Below are 6,125 nucleotides of genomic sequence, written 5' to 3'. Positions count from 1 at the left end.
CCCTAAAAATATACCATAAATGGTTGGCTTCTTCAGATGTCCAGAATCCAGATTAAAGTAAAAAGATATTAAAAAGTCAAGAACATAGTTCAATTTTTTTTCAAGGCTGTGCTAGGTAGGATGCTTGAATTTAATATCAAATGCTTAACAAATGGATATGAAAATATAGAATTAGCAACTAATCAAAAAGCATAATTGTTTTAGGATGAAGTACCACCTATAGTTGTAATAAGCTTGCATTATTATTTGTGATCTTACAAATTATAGCTGCTATTACATGAACATAGAATTGTGTTGGTTAGTGGATGTCACATTTCTTGTATATTTATAAATTCTCAAAATGAATCCCATTAATCTGAAATACTAGGAGCAAAAATGTTTTAGTAGTTGTCATTACAACTGTTTAGCAAGTTATGGCTGTTATTTCTTTTCACCTGTTTCTAAAGAATGCATAGGATACGTTTATAAAGTGTTTTTGTTTATAACAATTATTAGCACTTACTGTAGTGGAATGCTGTTGACCACCTAATTTCAGATGCCTACATTTTCAAAACAATGAAGACATATCACTGACCATAAAATGGAAATAGCAACCATTCAAAATAGTTGAGCATTTATTGTGTCATTTACTCTACAGAGGCAATCTCACTATGAAAGCAAATATAGCCAGTTTATGTGCATATGTAGATGCAGGTATCTATAATGTTATTACAATTTGTAACTACAAAATACACAAGTATAATGGATATTTTGGTTTATTTTCAATACAAGCTTATATGAAACAAAGATTCTGTGCCTGTGTACTAAGGAATGGTTTCAATTTCAACTAAAAATTTTAAAATTACTTATGAAATCTTACCTTTTTCTTTTTGAACAGGTCACTATTGAAAAAAAAAGTAAGAAAACAAATTGGTTGTACATCTACTTTTTAGAGTTCAGATTCACATACATTTTAATAGTTGCCTCTATACAACCTTATTCAGCTAAGGCTTTCTGATTCACAGTTCTTAAATATAATTGTGTAATGACTCTGCAGTTGTATTATCATTGTGATATATACAGGCCTAACAGTTTTCCAAAAGTAAATTTAAAACTAATAAATAATGTTTATGATCTACAAAATTAATAATGTTAATAAACCTGAAGCACTTTACAGAGAATCTTGTATGATATGTAACATTTAGAAATGAATACCCTTGGACTGGGGATATAGCTCAGTTGGTAGAGTGCCTGCCTCACATATATAAGGTCCTGGGTTCAATCCCCAACTACCACAAGGAAAAAAAAAAAAGAAAGAAAGAAAAAGAAATGAATACCTTTAGCTTGGTGAGGTGGTGCATGCCTGTAATCCCAGCAATTCAGGAGACTGAGGCAGGAGGATCACAAGTAAATAAGCCAGCCTCAGTAACTTAGTGAGGCCCTAGGCAACTTTGTGAAACCACTGGTTCAGTGGTTAAGTGCCCCTAGGTTCAATCCCAGTACAAAAGAGAGAGAGAGAGAGAAATAGAGACACCCTGGTTTTTTAATTATATTTTATTCTTCAAAGTTAAAAGGTAACCCATCTTCTAAGTGATGATAGGGATTAGTGGTGAGGGATAGGTTAGGGAGTCAGAGAAGGATAATTCCTGAGTTTAGAATTCTGACTCAGACCTTTCAATTAACACAACTACCTACTTGATAATTCTTCATGATTATGATAATTAACACAGTTATCTACTTGGTTATTAGTGAAAAATGTTCATTATTCCTAGTTGATATTATTTGGATATATTACTCAAATCTAGCTTAATAATGAAGTCAGTAAATCAAATGGGTTAGTATAGAAAAAATTGGCAGCTAAAAATGTTACACTGAATATATCTAGTTTCCTAAAGACCCGATCCAAAAAACTATCCAGGCCTACCCTAATGTCCATGTTAGGCTACTTGAAAGGGATCAGAGGTATGGGAGGGTTCTGTAAACATCTGGGGGCACATTAATGGCTTGCACCCACATGTTACTATGATATAGTAGCTGGAAGGAACTGTTAGCACTTAGTGTGCTGGGGCAAGGGATGGATGCTAAAGGTCTTTCAGCGGGATAGTCCCAAATATTAAAGATAGATCAGCCTGTCCAAACTGGAAGTAGAGAAACACAGAACAGTACACAGAAGTATTAATACCATAATTTTACTGGCTAATAAAATGTAAATTTAGATCTGATAATTTACATTTTATCTTGCTATAAATTAGTATTGGACTCAGGTTTTAGGATGAATCAGAACAGAAGATTTGCTGTATTATATGTTGAATGGAAAATTGCCATTAGGAAGCCATCAAGTCTAAAGTCACTAACAGTGAAATACTTCTTTAGTTATTGACAGATGATTGCATACAAAGTGGGCTGGTCAATCTAAAACATCTCCACAGATAAGAATTTAATATAAGAAAAAAATTACATTTTAAGTTACATGATTTATGAGTAAATACACTGAATTCCTTACATTAATTTTGAAATTTTTAAACATCTATTTTTCTGTTAAATCTTAGTAGCTTCCTTACAACTATTATTTATGATTTTTATGCAAAAGCAGAAAAAGTAAAATTCAGATTGTTGAACTTTTTGCTTTAGATATGTAATGTTCTAAGAGAAAGGCAGTCCTACTAGTAAAAGAATCTTTTAAACATTTGTTTTCCTATTTCTGCAAGATAGATATGGGTGGCATTCTGAGTTTTCACTAGCCCTACAACATACTTTGCTAAAATAATGAAATTTGTTTTTCCCAAAACTGATAGTTTGGTTATAGACTGTTTTACCTTCTCCTATATTGAATTTAATAAATTCAGCAATTAAAAATTATATAGTAACTATTTTATATTTTTCATGTTCCTATAATGTTTACACCAAAGTCAACTCTTGATTTAGTTACTAAGAAAGTGAACAAAATCTCCCATTAATTTGTCGTCTTGGAATCAGAAGACGTGGTTTAGGGCCCAGCTCTAGACTCAGTGCTACCTGACAATTATGCTCTTCAATATCTCAGATACAGAATAGGATTAATAATTTTCTATTGTGTAAGGATCAGTTTAGACAATATTTTAACTTTATTTCAAAGGTAAACTGACTTAAAATTTTTAAAACCAGGTCGCGCGCGAGACCTTGCCCCGCCCCCCTTAGTTTCGCTCATTCCTTTGCGGGCGCTGCAAAGATGGCCGAGTTGGATATTGGTCAGCATTGCCAGGTGGAGCACTGCCCCAGCGAGGTGACCCGGAGTCCCCGTTCCCTGGCCGCGATAGATCCAGGCCTTGAACACAGAAGCAGAGAGTCACATGGTTGTCCAGAGGTAATAATCAATGAGAGACTGAAGACTGATAAACTGAAATCTTACCCATGCTCATTCAAGAACTGTGTTGAAAAAGAACTTGTGGCAGTTATATGTCCTTACTGTGAGAAGAACTTTTGCTTAAGACATCGCCATCAGTCAGATCATGAGTGTGAAAAACTGGAAATTCAGAAGCCCCGAATGGCTAACACTCAGAAACTTGTAAAAGACATTATTGATTCCAAGAAAGGAGAGACAGCAAATAAACGACGGAAAGGTGCCAAAAACAGTGAAACAGCTGCAAAGGTTGCATTGACGAAGTTAAAGATGCATGCTGATGGGGACAAGTCATTGCCACAGGGTGTGTCTTGTAAGCAGCATATAGCTGGAGTTTGTTTTTTTAATCCAGTTTGATAGTATGTCTTTTATAGACTGAAAGAATTTACTTTCAGGTGTTCTTGCCTAAGGGGAGCAAAGAAAAAAGCAAACCCATGTTCTTTTGCCACAGATGGAGCATTGGAAAGGTCATAGACTTTGCAGCTTCTCTAGCCAGTCTTAAAAATGACAATAACAAATTAACAGCTAAGAAATTAAGGCTATGTCACATTACTTCAGGAGAAGCCTTACCCTTGGATCAAACTTTGGAAACCTGGATTACTAAAGAGGATTACCCTTTATATAATGGTGGAAATATTATTTTGGAATATCTTAGTGATGAAGAACAGTCTTTAAAGAATGTTGATTCATATTTGGAATAGTCACTCAAGAATTCAAACTAGAAATCACAAGGAAATTTTTTATGTACTTGGTTATGTCAATTTATTTTACTGTAGATACTTTAATTTTTAAAAGTTGCTTTTTAATGTATTTTCATTTTTTCATAATTTATATTGTCTACTAAATTTGGGTTTTTATGTTTTAAAGTTTATGTGCTAAAACTCAATTGTTAGCAATTTTTTAAAATTAGATTTTATTAGTTGATACTGTAGAAATATCAGCAAAGGTATGTTTCCCATTTGGTTAATGTCACCTGTTGATTGTGCACTGCTCCATCTCATTTTCACTCCAGTATCCAAGCTGAAGGAACAACCCGCTTTTGGGGGACTTTGCCTTTCTTATGGCAGAAGAAGGAGATGGTAGATATTCGTTCAGCTCTTAAAAGATACCTATGTCGCTTTGGCTTTAAACAAATCACATGTAAAGCCTAGTATTATGGAACCAGAAAGTACAGCTTTATTTTCTGCCTACATGATGTACACATTGATGTGTGTACATAAATTATGTAGATTTAGAGATCACCTCCTTCAGTCTTCTAAATTTTTGGATGAGGAATCTCAGGCCTAACAAGAGAAACTTATTGCCTTGGTTATCATCTACCTGCATTGGGGTATGTTTCTGATAAAGAACGTCCTCCAGTAGGATTCATCTTTATTGTTTGTATGAAATATACTACAAATGAGAGGGATGATGGGATAGCCCAGCCTTATTACAGTCTTTGTATATGTATCAAAGCAAAACACCTGCTAACAAATACTACATTTTACCAACAAACTGAATTCAATGTTTCTGATGTTTTCTATTATGCTTAACAAAGTACTACTTTGCAGAAGGAATACAAATTATTTCTATATGTTCTTTGTTTTCTATGCTAATCATGGACATGTACAGTGGATTTAAGTTTAAAGGAATAAACTGTTCATTTGGAAAAAAAAATTTTAAAACCAAAAAAATGTTTATTTGTATTATCTTTTTAGAAACATGATTTTATGTGAACTTTACTCCGAAGAATAAATATGGCTTAAAACAATATTTGTGATCATTTGGAAGGACTTGGTGTTTGGTTTTTGTATGGAACAAAGAGGGAGCCTTAAAGTAACAGCTTGTTATATTGCCTTTGTCAAAGGAAAGTAGCCCAAGGCAGCTTTTTCTGTGTTTTGCCAGGGCATGGATTATAGCCAGGGTTACAACTCCCCAGAGATTAGAGATGGTGGATGGTGACTGTGACCCAGTCAGCTCTTTCAGCTTGGATTATTTAGAGATTAAAAAAAAAAAAAAAAAAAAAAAAACTGATATAAATAGAACAATGCCAAACTACTAGTGTCAGTGGTGATGCTAGTATAACTTTAAAAAATTTCTTTTGTTTTTAAATTTACTTGTGTTGTCTCTTATTTGTAATCTGAGCATAGCAATAACAGAAATTGGTACCAGGAGTGGTATATGAAGCCACTATTTTAAGATCTTTATTTTGTTATCAGTATTTTCATGATCATAGTGGAGTCCCATCAGAGGCATGTTCAAGTTTTTGGAATTTAGCTACATGTGCTGGGCCAGAGAGAGAGAGAGAGAGAGAGAGAGAGAGAGAGAGAGAGAGAGAGAGAGAGAGAGAGAGAGAGAGAGGTTGAGAATTTAAGTCATGTAGTCATTTCTGCCTGCCCAATTTTTCTCAAGAGTATTCCCCAGAGTAAGTGTTGAAAGGCAGACATTAATCTGCCATTTCCTCAATTGGTCATAGTTTCTTTGTGCCTTGCAGTGTGAGTTTCTCACTGTGCGGTGTGATTCTAGTGTTTAAAGATAAGTATTTTTTTTATACAAGATGGCTTCAAATGCAAGCCAACTACTTCATCTGGTGTTCACCCAAAGAATGAGCCATCTGTTTGAACAGTGAAAGAAAAACTGGCTGTGTTGGACATATTGAGAATCTGCCTCCAACATAGTCTGTAAATGTTGTATACTGTATTTTAAAGGTGACTTAGATTTCCAAGCATAATTTGGACTCCGTGAGATATTTTTTTGTGTGTACAACTCTATGAAATGGAAACTCCAC

General features: G+C 34.1%; 1 pseudogene across 1 annotated transcript; it reads left to right on the top strand.

Moving 5' to 3' along the window:
* Window positions 1-3,187: 3,187 nt before the first annotated feature.
* LOC306663153 (AN1-type zinc finger protein 1-like) lies at window positions 3,188-4,989 on the top strand (annotated as a pseudogene). Its single transcript has 2 exons — window positions 3,188-3,661; window positions 3,733-4,989. The product of its transcript is annotated as an AN1-type zinc finger protein 1-like (transcript).
* The last annotated feature ends 1,136 nt before the right edge of the window (window positions 4,990-6,125 follow it).

The sequence above is a fragment of the Sciurus vulgaris genome, assembly GCF_902686455.1.
Source record: "Sciurus vulgaris genome assembly, chromosome: 1".
Taxonomy (NCBI): domain Eukaryota; kingdom Metazoa; phylum Chordata; class Mammalia; order Rodentia; family Sciuridae; genus Sciurus; species Sciurus vulgaris.
The sequence above is the reverse complement of the archived record's forward strand: the minus strand, read 5'-3'. Positions and strand labels throughout refer to the sequence as shown.